This window comes from Mytilus galloprovincialis, chromosome 7, assembly GCF_965363235.1.
Source record: "Mytilus galloprovincialis chromosome 7, xbMytGall1.hap1.1, whole genome shotgun sequence".
NCBI lineage: Eukaryota > Metazoa > Mollusca > Bivalvia > Mytilida > Mytilidae > Mytilus > Mytilus galloprovincialis.
This window is the reverse complement of record NC_134844.1, coordinates 68,967,931-68,991,448: the sequence shown is the minus strand read 5'-3', so window position 1 is coordinate 68,991,448 and position 23,518 is coordinate 68,967,931. Positions and strand designations below refer to the sequence as shown.

At 31.9% G+C, this 23,518-nt stretch overlaps 1 long non-coding RNA gene across 1 annotated transcript; it reads left to right on the top strand.

Moving 5' to 3' along the window:
- Nucleotides 1-1,640: 1,640 nt before the first annotated feature.
- On the top strand, nt 1,641-15,769 carry LOC143081910 (uncharacterized). Its single transcript, XR_012980149.1, has 4 exons — nt 1,641-1,727; nt 5,977-6,212; nt 12,394-12,623; nt 13,549-15,769. It is a non-coding gene; the product is annotated as an uncharacterized LOC143081910 (long non-coding RNA).
- Nucleotides 15,770-23,518: the final 7,749 nt, after the last annotated feature.

Here is a 23,518-nt window from a genome sequence, read left to right as displayed (position 1 = left end):
CCTAACGGGAAGGATTGTGCCTGATGTTCATATGATGAAATCATAATCTTTCAGTCAGTTTAATTGCAATCTGGAGCTGGCATGTCAGTTAACTGCTAGTAGTCTGTTGTTATTTATGTATTATTGTCATTTTGTTTATTTTCTTTGGTTACATCTTCTGACATCAGACTCGGACTTCTCTTGAACTCTTAACCCTACACATGTTTTGAAAGAGATGCAACTATTCAGCTTAGGCGAATTCTGTTTGGGCAAGATAAGCCTTTAAATTAATAAAAGAAACAAAACATTGAGCATCTTATTCATTAATTGTCCAACTTGCAAAACTCGACGAACTAGCGGCCGTAAAATATAAATCACGTTTCATATGTAAATATTAGAATCAATTAATTGATAGTAAACTAATTCCCCAAACCAATTCTGAAACGTTCATTTCGATCTAAACATCGTCTTAAAAAATATATATGTACAGTCTCTAGGGCAATCATTTTGAAGGCGTATTCCTTGCAGTAAGTTTAATACTTTCAAGATAATTTTCTTGCGGTCAATTCATAACTTAGTAAAATTGAAAATGGAAATTGGAATATGTCAAAAAGACAATAACCCGACCAAAGAGCAGATAACAACCGGAGATCACCAATGGGTCGTCAACGCAGCGGGAAAATTCCACACCCGGAGGTGGTCCTCAGCTGGTCCCTAAATAAAATGGTGTACTAGTTTAGTGAAAACATTTAATTGAACTAAATTGAAAAAACATACAAGACTAACAAAGGCCAAATGCTCCTGTCTTGGGAAAGGCGCAAAAATGCAGCGGGGTTAAACATATTTTGCGGGATCTCCAACCTCCCTCTATACCTCTCGCCAATGTAGAATTAAGAAAAACATATCTATACGCACAGTAAAACTCCGTTGAAAAGAAGTCCCAGTCAAATGACAGAATAGGTAACAGAAGAAAGTAAGCAAAATGACAATGGTACATAAATTGATAAAGGACTACTAGCATTTACTGACATGATAAGAAATCTACATGTTGATTTGTATTTACGAATGATGTCCTTGTACATGTTTTACCGATGATAAATGTTTTTTTCCAGTTTGTGATATCGAAAACCCTGGTGTAATAATTTTTCAGTAATACAGAGATGTGTTTCGTTGAAATCAAATACATAGTTAGATACACGAGTGAATCTGTCAGATTGAGATGTATAAAACACCATAAGATTCTTAAATAACCCATCCCTTCAAGTGACATAGTTGTTATATTAGGTTATGTTCCGCTGTCTTCAGATGAAATAATATGAACTTCTTTTGTATGCATGCATGTGGTTTAAAATCTAAATATCAACTCATTCGCATTAATGATGCTTCACAAATATCTTGTTACAAAAATCGAATTTCTTTATGCATTAACGTTATACATAATGTCTCCACACTTTCTTCAGTGTTTATATTTGACATTAGTAGCTACATTGTGTTTATAATGTTTTTTTTGTATTATGCAATAAAAGAACATTGACCTGTTACTATTTTTATAAGTATTGCGTGTCATTTTAAATACTTTTTGGAAGTTTATCAAATGTTGAATAGACATTTAAAAACCCCTTGATGAATAGCATACACTAATCGTTTAAATATTTTGACAGAAGTTCGTTAGTAATCAAAATCGTGATCTATATATGTCTGGTAACAATGTAGTACGTAATGGTATTTTGAAAAGACGACATCAAAACGTAAGTAAATATTTTCAATATAATTCTTATACGCTCTCATTAACCATATTTACTTTTTACCAAATGAATTATAAAAAATTATTAATTTTCTATTACCTCTAGTCTTTTTTACAAGAGCTACCGACTGTGATAAATTATGATAACAATCATATGCTGACAAAATTCTTTTTAAAATAAAAATAAGAGATTAACGACATTGATAATGCTTATATGTAAGTGCTTTATTATGAGAGACTAGTGATTCCTGTTTTATCTATTAACATCTGGCTCTCGTTTTTAATCCAGACTTTACACAAAATAAATGACAGCTGCTTGAATATAGTTATCAAGATATTCTTCAGAACCATTTTGTATAAAAGTTAAAAGTTACTTTTTCAAATAGCCTTTTTCAAAGTATGTCTGAGGGTAATCATAACAATACTTCCGCAATATGAGACACACTCTGTGAGTTGTATGATGGGTTTTAATTATAAATGTCATTTAAAAGTTCACTGAATCGCTCAAACCTGTTATTTAGATATTCAAATAGAAATTCTATTTTTATAAAAAAAAAATTAAAAAAAAATTGAACGATTTATAAGTTATTAATAGAACACGAATATTTTTTTAAAATTCCATCAATAACAGTATGTTATCAAGTTTATGAATAAATATTCAAAAATAATACGTTGATATAACTTGACAAAATATTCTTCTGCAATATCAGGAAAAGATTTACGAAACGAAAATAATAACTTGAATTATTTTCAAATCATGAAAAAAAATTTATAAAAAAACCGGATACCTGAATATTGATTATACTCCATGATTATAACAGTCAAAGGGACATAGTTTATTGGATTTGTATCCAAATTGATATGTGGTATCTATCCATGACATAAATCAGTACATGCACAGCAATAGAAGTACTTACACCCAACATTGAAAACTTAACAACAAGTTCTTCATCAAACTCAGGTACGCCGGAAGAATAAGCTGATTCTGCTTTATGTGTGGTATCTATTGTGTCGCTCAAGTCTTATTCAGCGGGTCACATGCATCGCGTAGAGGAAGGAGTTGTGGTTGTGACAATTTGAACGCATCTGTAATGTTATATAATTGTTAATGATCTGGTGGTTGCTTCCTGTATATTTTAGTGTTGATAACTACTCTTGCTTTTTTGGGTTTTTTTTTTAAAGTACAAATCCCCTACCAAGTGAATCATAATTGGAAACGCAAGTTCCGGATCAGAAAATTAATTGGAGATTTGAATTTTGTCTCTGGTGGAGAGTTGATTCAATAGCAATCAACATGTTGATTTTTATTTCGTAGTTTATCTTTTGAATATGCCTTTCATTTTAAATCGTATCTCTTGGTGACATGCTTTAAAAGAAATAAGTGATTAGAGTTAAATAATTACCTTATCTTTTGTTTCATTTGTACTTTTTTATATAATATAAGGAATTTTGTCAAGTAATGAAAGATCATTTTAAAAAATCAAAATGAATAGCTTTAACCTGTTTTTTTAGATATTTTAATATGATTTTGTTTTTTAAAGTTGAACGATTTATAAGTGGTAAGTACATATAATAGTCGTCATGTTGGTACATAACTGATCATTTAAACATGTCTTTTGAATGAATTTGTTAATTTGGTTAAAATATTTTTTGAAAATTCGTGATAAGAAACAAATAGGCTAAGCTCTGTTTTGATTTTTAACGTTATTCAGTATCATTTAAATATAATATTTGCAAGTCTGACAAGTTTTCAAACAGATTTTTTTTAATCAAAATGAATAGTTTAAACCTATTATTAATCGATTTAAATATAAAACCTGTTATAAAAAAAAACTTGAACAACATTTTAGCGGTTAAGGTTGAAAATCCAGAATGGCTAAAACTCAAAGGGGTATAATTAAAAACATAATAATGATGACACATTTGGAAGTCTTTCTACATTTCTAAATAGGTTGGTTTGTCTTATTATAAAACACTCCAACTCAGATGTATACTAGTTCACTGAATTAATTGAATAAATGTACCTTCCTGCAGCATACAAAACTGTTGATACATCTGCATGACTTGTTGGGCATTACAACAAATATTCGTTAGGTAATATTGGGTTTTGTAACAAGGTTAAAAGACATACGCTACTCGGCAGGTTCATTATACAGATAAGACATGTAAACGCGTGTAAACAGGCGGCATTGATATGATATATTAGCTCTACAATAGTTTATGTTGGATATCACAATGAAAAGAAAAGTATACTTGTACGCTCTAGTGTGTCTTCTTGCATAACATCTTTATATAATAAATCTTTTGAAAGCAGCTAAATTTAACAAAACAGTCCGCTCTCTATGTTTATATTAACGGTACTTCACGATGCGACTCATTATAATAACATCGGTGGAGTAATATGGTATTTAGATTTTAAGAAAATATTGTGTTGATCTTTGTTTAAGTTCGGATGTGCAGAAACGGGATTTTATGATTTAAGAAACTGACATATTAGGCTTTATCTAAAGGATGAGGTATGACAACCAGTTGGACTTTTAATCAGCAAAAGTAGTAAAATTACTCAACCATTTCAAATATATTATAATCTTATCAATAAATGAACAATGTAATATAATATGGACTCCTTAGTAAAGGTTTGAACAGAGTTTAGTTCTTAAATAAAACCTTTTGAAATTGCTGGAGCTGAATGCTTTGCATTTTTATTTAAGCGTCTTCATGAGTTTACAGTTAAATCTGAAGAAGTTTGCAATAAGCAGTCTGGGGAATATTAGTCACAAAATTGTACCATCACGGAAAATAGTATCTTCTAGTTCTTAATGATAATATCATGGGAATTGGTAAGATATCAAGAAATGATTCTGTTAACAATTTGGAATTAAATATATGATCCGCGCTAATAGCTCACATATTGCATCACAGTCTTTTCTAAGTTGAATCGTGTGTGAGGGTCAGGATGAGGATTACAGAAAATATTAGGCAAAATGCGTTGAATAATGGCCAATAAAATACAGACAAAATTGTAAAATAAAGGAGTATAATGGGTTTTAAAATACAAAGAATAGAGATTAATTTGGTGTTAAAATATGAAGAATAGAGATTAATTTGGTACTAAAATAAAAAAAAATCTAGAATAATGGGTACAATAGACATGATAGAGAGAAAACACAGAAGGAAATAAAACAGAAATTAGGGAACCCATCCAACCCTCCTACATTTCATTTTGATTGTGCGTTGTTAAATTTATTTCCTAATTATTTACTGATAATTCAATTTTAGATGTAACGTGTCTTCTGATCGGCTGACGTCGATTTGTTTATCAGCTCATAGTCATAATTGACCGTGACGTCATCAACGTATTTTCATGATTTACTCTGGTTTAAAATGGAATCAATAATTAAATTATAAGAAATTATTGTAATATTTTTTCTGCCTATTCGAAATAACAAAAAAATGTGGCGCACACTGTAAAATAACCCGCTACGTATTCCTTAATGGATTCGTTAGTATTTGTGGGATACCAATTTTCGTGAATTTCGTTGCTACATGTAAACAACGAATTTAGATATTAAACAAATAACAATAATATATGCTTGTATGCAGATTTTGGGAAAAATCCCGAAATCGAATACCTATAAATATTCAGGTTTTCCTTAATACTCTTAAATTGGTACCCACAAACATTAATGAATCCATAGTAATATATTTCAAGGAGACGGCAACCAACAGATCAAATTATCACAAAGCATATTCATGTAAATATACGGTCCAGAACAACAGACTATACAAAGAAATGACTAGGACAGCTGGGATAATTTTGATATATAAAATGTTGTTAAGTTTAAAAGTGCATTTTAGAGCCAAATGTCTACCTCCCTTTATATATCTCTCAATTATAAAAAAAACAGACATAGGTTATCAGTCTAAAATGTAATGAGCACATGTCCAAAATACCAATCAAAAAATCTAATCTGTGGAGTGTACAACAAAAGTTAATGACAAGATGAACAAATTCAAATTCGATTTTTGTCTTACATTTATATTTCCTAACTTGTAAGTAGAGTATCAAGTAAGCTTTACAGTATTTGATAAATTAATAGCATTTTGTCATTAGTGTAATGCTTTGTTATCTCATTTTTACAATAACATTGTTTTTTTTTTATTTATTTTCTTACTAACTGACTCAATTATCTTACTTATAGTTTATATTGTTCTCTGACAAATATACAATTGTGTTTCTTTCGTGTCTTTAGGTGACATATTATATTTCTGTCAGTGTCGACGTCATCAGGCATGGCAGCACTAAGCCAGGAAGGAGATCGTTTCAAACGTGCTGAACTACTGGTTGATATTGGAACAGCAGCCCTTCGGTTAAAATTTGATGAATGGCTTCCACCAACAACATTACAAGAAAACTTACGGCGTTTGCAGGGGTACATAAAATTTAGATCAAGCAGACAAGAATATGCAACTTTATACCCGAGATATGGTAAATAAATGACATATAATTTGGATCATCAAAGTTATGTTTTCTCTAAAAAGCTCTAGTATGTATGCCGAACAAACAAATGTCCATTCATTTGCTTGCAAGTCGAGTTTGGCTATTTCTGTTTTTTGCATCATGTCATCACACAGTTTGTCATTATTCTGTCAACATGCTTGTTTTTCTGATATATATCAAATGCAATGTTATAGTATGAAAGCGTATTATGACCATCCTTTAATCGTTGTGTTTTCTCTGAATTTAGTACGTCGTGAATTTTGATCAGTGGACTCTCGCCTCGGCCAAACAATGGACTTTAGTATGATGTGCTTTACTTTACTTTTTGTTTGTGAAGGCTATTGTGATCATCGATGCACATCCGCCCATACAGAAATATCAATAATAAATGGATGTACTGCATACATAATTACAAATGAATGTTTAGAATTTGACATTAGCAACGGTTTTTGGGGTGTGTGATGGTGGTGGTGATGGTTGGGAGAAGAGAGTGAAATAAAAATGCAAAGTCTCTGAATGATTCAATTACCACAATTGGCCTTTAATATAAGATTTCTAAAAGAAACATATGTATATAAGATATGTGGAATATCCCCCAAAGTAACATGAAGTAATAATAGAACAATGCATATCAACATACCATGTTTTTGGCATATCGTATACCCATTAATATGAGGTTACAACCCCAAACCCCCTGTCTTTCGTTTATACCAGGCTAATTGATAATATACAAGACTTTCGATACATAAATATATTTATATCTTTAACAGTTAAAAAAAATAGCCATAAGATAAAAGTTGGAAATTCCGAGTTTAAGTCGATAATTCCAAAATCAAAGTTAATTAATCCGAGATTAAGATAGTAATTCCAAGTTTAAAATTGATAATTCCTTGATTAAAGTTGGTTATTCCAATATTAATGTTGAGAATTCCAAGATTAAAGTTGGTTTTTCCAATATTAAAGTTGAGAATTCCAAGATAAAAGTCGATGGTTTGAAGGAAAAATAAAAGAAAAGATATATCTATTCGTTTTCTGCATAAAATATAATAGATTTGGAAATTCCAAATTTAATCTTAAAATCAATTTGGAATCAACATTAAATTTTCATAGTATATCGAAAGTCTTGTTTATATTGACGTTTCTGAGTGTATACATAAAAAGGAAGTAGCTTCCTATTTATGGGTATACGTTGATATCCCAAAAATATTTTTTTTATAAAAAATGACACCTTTCAATCAAAATTATGTATTGATATGTAATGTTCTTTCATAAATTTATATTGATTTGATGTACCTATCTTATATAAATATGTTTGTATGTAAAATCTTATATTAATAACCAATAGTAGTATTCGAATCAATCACTGATTTTATATTTACATTGGTACTTAGTCCCTGCATCTGTGCACCTTTCAAATTCCAAATTGAGCTCATGAAATTATGAATTATGATACACATTTAATGCTTATATTAGCATGCATGGTTCATAATTGAAAGATCTTGAAATATTGTATATAAGTAGAGGTATTTGTTGGTATATATTCATATAAATATAGATACCAAATATGTGACCAGCCACGACATATTCAGGCTTATGGAGGTAGAACGTCATTGTGAGAAAAACGCCGTTAACTATATGTGACTAGCCATTTCCAGTCTTAGAAGGGTACATTGTCTAAAATTTGATTTTTGTATATTTATCTAGAATATTCCGAAACAAAACTCTCTGTCATGTTATTATGACATATTTGTTGTGATAGCTAAACGAGACATTTCGAATACCGGTATGAAAATGAGACTGTTCTGTGACGACTTTTACTAATTGAAGGCACTAATTTATAAAACACAAAATTATTGTATGTATTGGCTCTTAGTCAGTGGCGTAGCTAGGCTATTTTCAAGTGTACGCCCAAACATCGGGGATGGTTTGAGGGCCCCAATCGGGTCCAGTTTAAAGCATCCACTGGTAGTAGAGTTCCATGAAGCAAACGAGTTATGGAGACAATTTCTGTCATTAAAAATTCATCAATGCATTGTTACAACATACTTCTAATTTGTGTATCTTCTATGCTAAAAGAAGAGAGGGACGAAAGATACCAAAGGGACAGTCAAACTCATAAATCTAAAACAAACTGACAACGACATGGCTAAAAATGAAAAACAAAAACAAACAACAGCACACACGACACAACATAGAAAACTAAAGAATAAACAACACGAACCCCACCAAAAAACTAGGGGTGATTTAATGTCTGAAAAAATTCACTACATTTATTCATATTGTGTTAATTTGGCATCTAGTGGTCATTGGTTTGAGTGAAAAATGAAAATGTTCAAACCTTATACTCTAAAATATGTATAAAGGGAGTCACACTCTATCAAGACCCCTTTTTGGGCAAATTTCGTTAATGACATTAAGTAGTTAATTTTCAAAGATATTCAGGTGTATTATGAAAATTAGTCAATGGATCCATGGATTACGTTCCACAAAAACAGAATCCATCTATCGGTTCATTACAGGTTTTTAAAAAATTCCACATTTTCTTAAGTATATATAGGAAGATGTTGTATGAGTGCCAATGAGACAACTCTTCATCCAGGTAACAATTTATACAAGTAAACCATTATAGGTCAAAATACGGCCTTTAACACAGGGCCTTGGCTCACAGCGAACAGCAAAGCTATAAAGGGCCACCTAAATTACTAGTGTAAAACCATTCAAACGGGAAAATATTTTTTTTTGTTAATCTGCAATATTAACTTCTATCCAAGTTTTATGATAATCTCTGAAGGTTTACAAATTTATTATGTAAACATGATAATCCCAGACTGTCTGTTAATTGCGAAAAGATAAGTCCGTCTGTCAACTGAAAAAGAAAAAAAAAACTACTTTCTGATTTTTTTAAGACATTAATCATTAAAAAACTTCTGTCAAAGAGTCATAAAATTCAATGTAGGTTTGACAAAATTGATGTGTAATAAACTTTACTATGACCCAAGACTTTATTATTAGTTAATGTTATATAAAACATAGTTGTAGTAACGCACATCAAGAAATAGTGTACTGTTTCACAGCGGCCCAATTTCAGTTTGATAGTTCCAACATTAAATTTGAAAATTCCAAGAATAAGGTTGATAATAAAAAAAAAGCGATAGCACTGTTTCCATAATTTGTACAGGACTTATAATTTTCGAAGACGGTTGATTTTCATCTTTAATTAACGCGTGGCTCGTATTATCGCAAATTCAAAGATGACGTAATATCTTTGATCTGGAAGCAGACATTGGATCGCAGATTTTCATAAAAGTACACAACAATCTAAGTTTGGTTTTTTTTTTAATCAGGAGCGCAGGTTTAACACCCTCAGTGGATTAAATTTAGGAATAATAAAGTAAATGTATATTGAACATGGGTGTCAAAAAGCAGATAAAACATGATATGTTTTTGCTCAGAATGCCGTTACATATGTTACCTTTATTAAGGTATTATATCGGTTGTCCTTTTCGGATCAGCATTAGTGAGCATGTTGCAAAACTATTTTGGTAAAAAAAAAAAGTTATATACCAATGATCCTTTACGATACAACAAAAAAGATTAAACTTGAAATCTAAATATTATACTATCTAAACACAAGTTTAGTTAAAGTGAAAAACATATCCCTATCAAATCAAGAGCAGACAATGATATTAAATTTGATAAGACAATTTCTATATTCATTTTTTTTTTGGGGGGGTGGGAATTTTTCTGAATTAGATGAAAAAAAGTAAAATCACAAAAATACTGAACTCAGAGGAAAATCAATTTGAAAAGTCCATAATCACATGGCAAAATCAAAAAACAAAACGCATCAAAAACGAATGGACAAGAACTGTCATATTCCTGACTTGGTACAGGCATTTTCAAATGTAGAAAATGGTGGATTAAACTTGGTTTTATAGCGCTAACCCTCTCACTTTAATAACAGTCTCATCAAATTCCGCTACATTTACATGATGCGTTAAATAAACAGTCACAATTAATAAAATAGTCAAAATATGGGTACATCAGTCATCATCGTATAACAACTTAACAGGACACAAAAACATCTACTATCTACGAACACATGGATTGATTTGAGTGTCTGACGTCAGAAAATTATATACGTCACATAAATTTGTCGTTCAATGTGCATACAATAGTTATCAAAAGTACCAGGATTATAAACAATTTTAAAATTTACATAGGCAATGTACGCATACAGGGTTAAAAAATCAAAAGTATGTAAGAATAAATTACAGAAATAGACCAGATTCAAACTAGTCCAAAAGTTATACATAGAATTTATGAGAATCCAAAACTTTTAAAAGAAACAATTTAACAGGACACAAAAACATCTACTGTCTAAGAACACATGGATTGATTTGAGTGTCTGACGTTAGAAAAATTATATACGTCACATAAATTTGTCGTTCAATGTGAATACAAACAATTTTAAAATTTTCATAGGCAATGTACGCATACAGGGTTAAAAAATCAAAAGTATGTAAGAATAAATTACAGAAATAGACCGAGATTCAAACTAGTCCAAAAGTTATACATAGAATTTATGAGAATCCAAAAATTGTTAATTCCACTACGCCATTGTTTGATTTTGACGTTTGTGGTTCAACATATATAGTAATTCATAATAGAAATATATCATAATGACATATTATAGACAAATATCATACTGACGGGATCTTTTAAACAAAGAGTCACATATACAAAACAAATCACCAAAAAATGAAAGCCAATACAAACACATTGACGAGATGTATAAGTACCGAGCCACGTCAAACGGATATCACATAAAACCATTCAACAGTAAAAGTAATCTTAATAATAGAACAAAAACAAATAAAAGAACAATAAAACATGTTGTTAAGATGATACACAACATCAGTACGCAAAATCTATACATCAAGACCATCGTGTATTATTTGAGAAGTTGATACGGAATATTTATCAACAAGGTCTTGGTACCTTCCGATGAACTTTTTTAGAAAAAGGACGAGACGTTCTTTGACATACCCCTGGTTCATCAACTTTCTACTCAGACACTGATGACGTTTTACAAAGTCTGAGTAGGAGCTGCAAGCTCTTGAATATCGAATAAGTTGAGAAATATATATCCCATACGCAGGTGAAGTTGGTATATTGCTACTAAGGTGGGGGAAATTTATAATTTCGAAATTAAAATCGTCTCGTTTGTCATAGATTCTGGTACTGAGATGACTGTGTAAGTCAAATTCGAGATATAAGTCTAAAAATGAGGCGGAGGAAGCCGTGTCTGTTGTTTCTTTAATCTCGAGTTCTGGGGGATATATTAATGGAACCCAATCAGAAAAGTTCGGATTGTTTAAGGAAAGAACATCATCAATATATCTGAAAGTGAAATTAAATAATCTGGCTTCTTTGATCATCTTGTTTTTGACAAGTGTCTGGAGGAACTCCGATTCATATGAAAATAAGAAGAGGTCGGCAAGAAGAGGCGCACAGTTTGTTCCCATAGGAATGCCGACAACTTGTTGGAAAGGTCTACCTCCAAACTCAACAAATATGTTGTCGATAAGAAACTCCAGCATACTGACTACTTGTTCTTCTGTGTAGCATGATTTACCTTTTTGTTTGTCACTATTAACGAAATGTGCTTTATGAAATCCCAAAGTAATAAATTTATAGCGTATGCTACCATTTTTATGTTGAAAGGCATTGTGGATAATTTCTTTTAGGCGATTTTTCAATTTTACATGGGGAATGGTGGTATACAGGGTTGAAAAATCAAAAGTTTTGATGGAACTTATTTCAGAAAGAGACCGAGATTTGAAATTGTCTAGAAGTTCTTTAGAATTTTTAAGAATCCACATATGGTTAATACCACTACGCGAGTAAACAGTTTCACAGTATTTCTGAAGACCCTCTTTCACTGCAGACAGAATTTTAGTCAATCTAATAGACAATTCTTTAGTGGAACATGAAGATGAGCCAGCAATATGCCGTTGTTTGTACGGCATTTTATGAAGCTTTGGTATCCAATACAAACAAGGTAAGTTCTCCGATTTGGTGTTCAATGTAATGTATGAAATAGATTAACATCATTCAACGTTAAGAGGCTTGTAACAAATCATAATTTATTATAATTGTTTTGAAGGCACTGTTTCGTCCATGAATATGGACTTGACGTTAATGGTGTTAGTGTTACGAAACACTGGATTACAAAAACCACATACTTCTACCTTTGATAACAAACCTCACGAGCATGAAATTAGTGATGGAGCTGACGTTGCCCGATTAAAGTTCTACAGGAATGCACTGACTCACGCAAAAGTCAAGGAACTAAATGTGCATGAATTTGATGAAATATCGCAAACTTTGATTAAGGTAATTCAACCTAGATCATATAGATAACGAGAAAAAATAATGACACAAACCTTACTATTTATGAATGTTTATTATTTATTTGTTTTCAATTAAAGATAAATTGTCGTTGACAATTGGAAGATGTTCAATTTCACAAAAATGGTCTAATCAGTCTTATCAGTTGGACAGCAACTAAAAATAAATGTAATTTGAAGACAATCTATTCAAGCAACACTATCAGATGTACATAATTATGTGGTGTCACAATTGTATGCGACGACAAAACGTTCACGAAATCAATTGCGCGAAAAATCAATGTTTAATAATTATTTTTTACATTGTCTTAGTTAAAATAAAGTCGAATTTAAGTTTGTTGAGTATTAATAGGTTGTAAATATGCCCATTTGGGACATTTTGTCGGTAAGTATCTGTATGTCATGTTCCCCGTTTCCATTCTCTGTTCTAATTAAAAAGATGTGGGTCAGTTTAATATATACAACTGATATACACTTTTTATTTCTCTTGATAAGATAAGTTACAAAATTAAGTGGAAAAAACGGATTTTTAGTGACGTCCATTTCCACTGAATCAGTATATGAACCAATTGAAACCCTCCAGCGGGTGCATGATTTAAAGACCCATTAGGGGCGTTTTTTCTTCTCTTTTATGTGGTTGATGTATCTCGGGCACCTTTACCGTTTCCATTCTCAATCTAATGTATGTTTTACTTTTAAACCCAATATTTTTCGTAAAAAAGAAACAATATAGAAAAATCAGACTCAGTAAAATTGTCATTGACCATCATAACAATTTACAATCAATCAGAAACATCTTTTTAAAAATTAAAACGACTTACGTACCAAGCATTTGAGAATTTTGTCTAAATAGGAAACGTTTGTCTTACTTTGTATAAAATTGTGATTTGTAATGAATATTTCTCTTAAAGGTTATCAAAAGATTCAGCAAAACGCGGTTTGATGAGCGGATAAGTTGTATAATGACAAGAAGTCTGGATTACCGTGCAGGCAGTTTTACTTGGCATGTACAGGAGGCGATAGCTTTGGTTCCAAATGTTTTTAATGAAAGAGTGATTGAACCTGTAAAGGCGTCAGTTATTCAACTAAATAAACAGCAACCACTCCCCTATTCAATTATTGGAGGTACAGTTGTATCCTACGGCATGCAGAATATTTCTGTAATTCCATCACATGAAGTAATTATTTACTATCTACGTGTCTTACAGAACGTTACTGTGAAAGAATTTGTTTTAATTCTAAATGAGCATCCTTTTCTTAATCAAAAACTTGCAGAACTCATTTTTTATCAAGGAAAACAAAATCATCCACCACATAATATAAAACATGCTAATATAAAACTAGAAGCAGACGCCACCATCCCTGAAGATGTTTCGGCTTCAAAATCTTCAGATGTACCTGGGCGTTATTCACAATGTGGACACGTTAAACAATTATGCAAAAACAACGTAATGAGATGTGATACACAGTTATACTCTGAAAACAATAAAACTAAAAACGAATGTTGCAATTTCTACGGATCAAATATTGAAAATAGATGCCAGAGGAACCAACAATTGGCGTTACCCTCTTCTTGCAAATCATCACCTCGCGGTTGGTATTTAAAAGCTATGAGAATGTCATCTCCTACGAGATATATCTCTTGTGATACCAATCGCGTACACAACGGTCGCCTAAACACCTTTCCCCCTAACTTCTGTAGCCCTAACGCCGAACAATCGGATTTAAATGGCAATGATCATTGCGTCATTCAGGGAGGAGATAATAATGAGCATGTCGAAGAAAGACGGGAAAATGTTGAGCAGATTGAGGAAAATATTGATAATGTTGAACATGATGTTGAACATGATGTTGAACATGATGTTGACAGAAATTCAATGTTTGCGGTAGCAAGCTTAAGTAAGGCACACAAAATATTAATATTACTTTGGTTAATTTTGTTTGTATCCATTATTGAATTATACCGCAAACTTCGTGACTACTTTAAGTCAAAGTTTATTGCTGCTATTTTGATATTCCCACTTGTTATTTTTCAATTGTGGCTACTTTACTATATTCGTAAATGGCGTGAATAATTATACAATGTCCAAAAAAATACTAAACTCCAGAGAAAAATTAAAATAGAATGTCCTTTATCAAAAGGCGAAAACACATCAAACGAATGGTAATCAATATTTAACTCATTTCTCTGATGACAGTCTATTGTTCTTACTGTAGATTATTTTTAAAGAATTCACTGACCACTGTGTTGACTTCAGAAAACTTATATCATAACTTTGAACTCTTAACTTACGATCTGTTATCCTCTCAAAAACGAGTATCATATGTAGGGTTTAAACTCGTGCGCACTTTCTTCATGTTTATTCAATTTGGTGGTAATTTCATTCTAAGAAAATGGGTTAACTGTGTATATTCATAGTATCACTTAGATAAAATAAACATGCCAATAACACGTGTCACTTTAAACGTACAAAAATCGTTTCAGTTTTCCTGTTGATCACAGCAAATGCAGACTTATATATTTAAAGAGTGTATTTATTTCTAACACAAACGATACATACAAGTCAACGAGCATACGATCATTTGTTTCTAACTTATGCTTGTAACGTTTGCATAAATTTTGGCAAACTATACACTCGCTAAGAATGCGGCTACAGTTTGTCGTTCGACATTTCTTCGTACAAACACAGATTTTTTTTAACTTTAACATTGAATCAATAGACCACTTTGGAGTATGTCCTTCACCTGAATAAACTCGTCATTTATGTGCGCCTTCATGACTATAAACGTTCATCTAGAGTCTTAGTGATCGTTAAAGGAAAAGAATATTTATTTGATAGTGTGTTTTTGCACATATCTCTCAAAAAATGTAAACATCTGGGTTTTTTTTCAATCCCTGTAATTTAGATAAGTATTCTTCACATTCAAAATATTTGGGAGCATCATCATGATAAACCGCTGCTTCTGTTTAACTGGAAAGATTTTATTTCACTTTCTTCATAATAAAATGCCTGTACAATGACCGGAATATATTAAAATTATATGATAAGACATCTTATTGAACAGATACTAAATTAGGAATCGTTCGTGCCGTTGTTGAATTACAAGTGCATAATCAAAGAAAAATGAAAAGACGACTGGTTTTTTGGTCTCATATCGTATACATGTATTTACCAAATACCAATCTTTAGAAGTAATCAAAATATGAGCATATCATACTACCGTACTTTTTCTGTTTCAATTTTAATCTTAGTTTTGTCTCAGTTCTATATTGTTAAAAACCTATGTATAAAAATACCATTCTAATGACAAATGTAATGAAGTCCTAGATTTCACAAAGTAACTTTCTTTTAGATAGATTTTTACATTGTTTTTGTATTTATTGTTCAAATACTATATAATACCACTCTAGGACAAATGTGTGTGGTTTTCTACATTGAATAAAGTCAGATTTTTCACAAAGTGACTTGTTTTTAGTAAATTTTCCAGATGTAGTTCAAAGCCTTGAATTTTTGTACATTCTTTTTTACTTCATGGACAAAATCGGGACTTTTATTTAACCGTCCTGTTCAATCTTCACACAACTTCCAAGCTCTACATTTTTAAGAATATTACATTTGAGGTAGACACTTTATATTTAACTATTTGAAAATCATAGAATTCATTCAATCGATGTTTCTATTATCTATTATATGTTATGTGAATCCGCAAAATTAATTCATAAAGTATAAATACAAGTGGATTTATCAAACACACAAAACAAAGATATTTCTAAAAGAGGGACGAAAGATACCAAAGGGACAGTCAAACTCATAAATCTAAAACAAACTGACAACGCTATGGCTAAAAATGAAAAAGACAAACAGAAAAACTATAGTACACATGACACAACATAGAAAACTAAAGAATAAACAACACGAACCCTACCAAAAACTAGGGGTGATCTCAGGTGCTCCGGAAGGGTAAGCAGATCCTGCTTCACATGTGGCACCCGTCGTGTTGCTTATGTGATTACAAATCCGGTAAATAGTCTAATTCGGTAGGTCACATTCATAAAAGGGAAGGGGATTGTAGTTACGACGTAAGGAACATATCCGATATCATTTGTGAAACGGTTATTCCATAACGGTCAACCAACTTCTAACTATTTTTAACTTTATTTCCTTGGTTCAATGTATGGTCGACCTGAATACCAAAACATAGATATAAAAATTAAAAATACTATACATTGTCTTTTTTTATTTTCACTGGACCTATGCTGTTTCCGTCCTCTGATTATAGATATAACAAGTCGATTGTGCAGCAAGGTTCATTAGAGGGGTTACGGAGGACCTAAAAGCCAAAATACGCCTGAAAATTAAGAAATAGTCAATTTTGAATAATGAAATAAATATTTTAAATAATGGAATGGACTGCTGCGACCCTTCAGCCCCCAATTACAGATATATCTAATACCTCATTCGAAAGCTTATCAATAGTTGATCAAAAGGTATATAGTAAATATGTTCCACAACACCTATTACATGTAGATGAGTAGCGAAGAACCTAAATGTCGAAATATGCGTGAACATTAAGAAATAGCTTATTTTGAATAATGGAATGGACTGCTGCGACACGCGAGCCCCTACTCACAGAAAACTTTATACACCTTTAAATGCTTATTGGTAGAGGAACAAAATGGATATAAATAAAATGTGCCGCAATGACCATTACAGGGGTTAAGGAGGACCTAAATGCCAAAATACGCCTGAATATTAAGAAATAGTCCATTTTTAATAATTGAATGGACTGCTGCGACCCTTCAGCCACTAAGTACAGATGTACCTTATACCTCATTCGATAGCTTATCAATAGTTGAACAAAAGGTACATGTATATAGTAAATATGTTCCTCAACGCCTATTAGAGGTGTAGCGAAGAACCTTAGTGTCGAAAAACGCGTGAACATTAAGAAATAGCTTATTTTGAATAATGGAATGGACTGCTGCGACCCGCCAGCTCCTAATTACAGAAAACTTTACACACCTTTTGAATGCTTATTGGAAGAGGAACAAAAAGGATACAAACAATATGTGCCGCAATGACCATTATTTCGGTTACGGAGGACATAAATGCCAACACACGCGTGAAAAATAAGAAATAGTTAATTTTTGAATACTGAAATGGATATTTTAAATAATGGAATGGACTGCTGTGACCCTTCAGTCCTTAATTACAGATATATCTATGGAAAGCTTCAGCTGTCATATATTAGAGATTTGCATAACGTTATGCTGAAGCTTACAATGTAAGGTTAATACAGCGTGATGATGAATTAAATCATCAAAATGAAAACTTTAAATAATAAAATGCAAAGTTGAATCTGCGTTGTGTTGACTTGCAACTTCAAGTGTTGATGTTGTGAAAGGATCGTGGTGAGCCACGGCGTTATGATGATATGCTTATAACACGTAACGTTGAGTTGAAACTACATGTTGTTAAGTTGACATTACACGATGTTAACTTGATACTGAATAATGTTTAGACGTACTCTTCGGCTGTTAGGATAACAAATGAAACGAAAAGTTGAACTTCATGATGTTGACTTATTATTAATAAATGTAAAGCTTAGATATCACTATGTTATATCATTATAATGTCACGATAGGTTTATCATAATGTATGTAGTATTTAAACTACACTATGTAAAGCTAAACTAGCATACTGTTATATTACTTTAATGCCACGATAAGCTAACCATACAATATTTTCACTAGATATTACACGACGTACAGTTGAAAGTACGTGTTGTTGAGCTAGGATTGCACAATGTTAAATCAGTATTATGTCATGATAAGATAACCATACAATATTCTCACTAGATATTACACGACGTACAGTTGAAAGTACGTGTTGTTGAGCTCGGATTGCACAATGTCAAATCAATATTATGTCACGATAAGCTAACCATACAATATGCTTACAAGATATTACACGACGTTCAGTTGAAAGTACGTGTTGTTGAGCTAGGATTGCACAATGTTAAATCAATATTATGTCACGATAAGCTAACCATACAATATGCTCACTAGAAATTACACGACGTACAGTTGAAAGTACGTGTTGTTGAGCTAGGATTGCACAATGTTAAATCAGTATTATGTCATGATAAGCTACCAATGCAATATGCTCACTAGAAATTACACGACGTACAGTTGAAAGTACGTGTTGTTGAGCTAGGATTGTACAATGTTATATCATAATTATGTCACGATAGGCTTATTAAACATTATTTTTACACAAAACGACACGAAGGTGGAAAAAAGGACCACTCATGTAGGACCTGAGGTATCTTGCAAATAGTGCCGCATATGCGTAGTAGTTATATGATATAAAAAGAGAATGAATTAAAAATACATTATTCTAGTTTCTATTTACACTGTTACAGTACAGTCCGTATATCATTTTAAAATAGTGAAAAGTTTTCCAATTGTAGAATTTTGGAATTTAAAAAGTTTTGAATTTTTCAAGTTAAATTTTCAACAAATACTTGAAATTTTAAAATTATTAATATCGTTTTTAGATTTTATAGTTTAGATTTTTGATTAATCTTTAAAATTACTAAACTTAACGTAAAGTTTTGACTATTTCGCCTTTTTTAAAGTTTGATTTTTTAAAGTTTCAAAATTAAAAAGGGGCTGCAAAAGTTTATGTATAGAATGAGACCAGAGGCAGGCAGTTGATAATATATGGCCTTGTATCATTGATTTCAGTTCAAAGTATTGATACGGAAGAAATTTTTAATCTATGGTGTCGCAATGAACGTAGTGCTAGCCGTGAATGTTGGAGGTTGTTGATATCTGTTTTACAGTGTTAGCCGCTTAGAGTAACTAAAAGATCAAATATTAATAGCTTGGTGCCAGGAAACTGTTTTAATATATGTAAATAAACTTATCATAGATAGACGCCAGGTTGGAAGTTTTGTATTTGCAGCAGCCTCGCGTTTCGTCTACAAAAAAAAACTAACCAGTCACACTCGAAACAAATAAAATTAAAAAGACCAAATCAAATATAATCAAAAAGGCCAAATAAAGTAAACGTTACCATTCAACTAATCGTTCTGGTTTTATTTTAAAGCTCAATACATTCATATCATATAAACGTTTACCATAAATATTTTTCAGCTTGCAAATCTATGTAATAGTTGCCGCTGTTCATTAAGCTCCCATCTATTTATTTGTAGGTGTCGGCATTTTGAAAATTAAAATTTTAAACAAGTTTATATGTTTATATTTAACCCCTTTCCACTTTGCGGATGCGAGTCGGCTGCCTTGTAGCGGCATTGTTATGCTCTTTTCTAAGATCTACAAGGGTGTCTTTTACGTGCAAGAGATTTGGCTCACTCTTAACACTGGTCAGCAATTTATGGTCCCCTTCCGACGGACTGTCACTGTTAAGCCAATAAAGAGAACCAGATGTTTTTTGCTAGTTCCGTGTTTGTAATTTGTCCATTTTTAAGTTATCGCACAACAATCAAATTTCAGGCCAAGTACTCCTCACGTTAAGAACCCCTGCAGTGACTGGTTGTAAGGAAAGATTTCTGTACCTATTCAATATATCATCATTTTTCCCGTGGCATATACGACTCTTACCTATTCTACCCGTTGTATATCATGTTAATTTGTTATAATCTTGAACATACATGTAATATTTGCCACTGGCAACTATCAATTAATAATTTAGAATAGGTCGTTTTACCAAAAAAATAAATGGGTTTCAACTCCCCTGGGCAAAGTGGTCCTTTTCTGTCTGAGAAAAGACTCCGCGTTAACTTTGTCGACCGTACTTTGACCTATAATGGTTTACATTTACAAATTGTGGTTGTGATGGAGAGTTTTCACATTGACACTCATACCACATCTTCTTATATCTACTTAGCTGGAATTTGATATTTTAACTTTCCATTTGGTCAAACACCTCTTAAATTGTTTTGGTTCTTATATTTACTTTGCTTTCAAATATTCGAATATTTTGAGCGTTCCGTAGGTAAATGCTTGTTGTCTCTTTGGCACATTCCCCATTTCCATTCTCAATTTTATTTACTTAAAAATTCAGCGTTTTACATTGCCCTGGTTTTTCGAGAGCACATTTGGTGTGTGGCCAAAATGGCAAAATTCATTGTGCAGAGATCGTGGTACTGACTCTCTTTACACGCCCCATTCTGACAGGACATAGATGCGTATTTGTACATTGCTCAAGGTTGATTGTGCTACAATAACTAAATAAAATGCTTCGCTGAGCTCAGCCTCATTCGACCGCAGTGGTCGAACCCTGAACAGTTAGTGCAAGTTTCGACACATTATTTAAGCTTGATACAGTCTGAAATTTGATTGTGATCAAACTTTTGACATAATGTAGGTTTCTGACACATAATAAATGTGGTGAAAGATCTTTAAAATTTGAAATGAGTTTAAATATTTGTATTCAATTCCAATCGATTTTGTTTTGCTATTTCGCAATAATGTGCTATCCAAGATTTCTTCCTGGTCCAATATTGAGCTATTGCACAATAGATTGAAAATGAAGATGTCTTGGATTTGGCAGATCCAGGGGGGGGTCCGGGGTTTGGAACCCACCTTATTTTGGACGATCAATGCATTTAAATGTAAACATATAGTTGGACCCCCCCCCCTTTTTTTGTCATGGGTTTGGAACCGGCTGGATCCACCCCTGTAAATGCTATTGCGCAATTCGGTGCAATTGAAGATTTCTTGCTAATGCGCAATACTATGATGTAGCGCAATACTATGCTATAGCGCAATACTATGCTATAGCGCTATGCTATGCTATAGCGCAATACTATGCTATAGCGCAATAATATGCAATTGAATATTTTCTGCCATTGCACAATACTTCATCTAATAATTTACACATAATATCCGGTGTGTATCTCCTGATATATCAGTATTTTCATACGACCGCAAATATTGAATGTCCGACAACATTTAGTTTTCACACCCTAACTTTAGTAAAAGTAAAAAGAAATCTATGAAATTTAAACACAAGATTTATGGAAATAAAAGGAAAGTTAGGATTGATTTTGTGTGTTTTGGTCCGAACAGTTTAGGAATTAGAGGCCAAAAAGGGCCCAAATAAGCATTTTTTTATTTTATTTTTCGCACAATAACTTTAGTATACGTAAACAGAAATCTATGAAATTTTGACATGAGGTCTATGACCACAAAAGAAAGCTTGGGATTTATTTTGGAAGTTTTAGTCCCCACAGTTTAGGAATTAGAGGCCAAAAACAGGTCCCAAATAAGCATTTTTCTTGGTATTTGCACAATTACTTCAGTATAAGTTAATATAAATCTATGAAATTTTAGCACAAGGTTTATGACCACAAAAGGAAGGTTTGGATTGATGTTGGGAGTTTTGATACCAACAAATTAGGGGCAAAAAATGTCCAAAATTTAACTTTGTTTGATTTCATCAAAAAATGAATTATATATACATGTATATATTTATATATATTTATTATCCTCCTTAAGGAGAGTATGGATATACATGAACATAAATACAATTGTGGTATAATACAGATATCGATATGCCAAATCTAACCGTGTATTCAGATTCTTAATTCTTGGTCCTGTTTTCAAATTGGTCTACATTAAGGTTTAAAGGGTCCAAAATTAAATTTAGCTTGATTTTAACAAACATTGAATTCTTGTGGTTCTTTGATATGCTGAATCTAAACATGTACTTAGATTTTTTATTATGGGCCAAGTTTTCAAGTTGGTCCAAATCGGGGTCCAAAATTATTATATTAAGTATTGTGCAATAGCAAGAAATTTTCAATTGCACAGTATTCCGCAATAGCAAGAAATTTTCAATTGCACAGTATTGCGCAATAGCAAGAAATCTTCAATTGCACAGTATTATGCAATAGCAAGAAATCTTCAATTGCGCAATAGCAAGAAATATCTAATTGCACAATATTGCGCAATAGCAAGAAATTTTCAATTGCACAGTTTTGTGCAATAGCAAGAAATATTCAATTGCACAGTATTGTCCCGTTTTCAAATTGGTCTACATTAAGGTCCAAAGGGTCAAAAATTAAACTTTGTTTGATTTCAACAAAAAATGAATATTTATAGTATGTTTGAATATCAAAAATAAGATAACGCGTGACCGCGTGACCGAACGACGCATGGATTAAACGAGTGCGCAGCACGAGTTTAATCCATAGCGGCGATCGATCACAAGTTGTCTTATTTTTTATATTCAAATACGGCGATTAGTTATTCTTTTTATTACATTGGCAAATGGCTTTTTTTTATGAAATTAATGTAGAATATGTAAGGAACTATATCTTTTTCCTACGCATTGACAATTTGTTTTGATCCGACGTTATCGACGTCTTGACAACGCCTATTGTTGTATGACGTCAGAGAGTGAAATAACCACGTGAAATAACCACGTTTATTTCACATGTGAAATTATCGGTTTTTATCTAACTGGGAAATCAGTGTAATTCATTGCAACCAATGTAATAAATGAGGTTCTTCAATATGCTGAATCTAACCATGTATTAAGATTTTTAATATTTGGGCCCAGTTATCATATTGGTCCACATTGAGGTCTAAAGGGTCTAAAATTGAACATTATTTGATTTCATCAAAAATTGAATTCTTGGGGTTCTATGATAAATGCTGAATCTAATCATGTATTTAGATTTTGGACATTGGAACATAATAGGTAAATGTCTAATTTAAAATGTTAAAGTTTTTAAGTTTAAGTTCTTAGACCACATTCATTCTGTGTTGTGTCAACTATTTAATCACAATCCAAATTCAGAGCTGTACATCAATCAAGCTTAAACGAATATGAATCAATAGAAAAA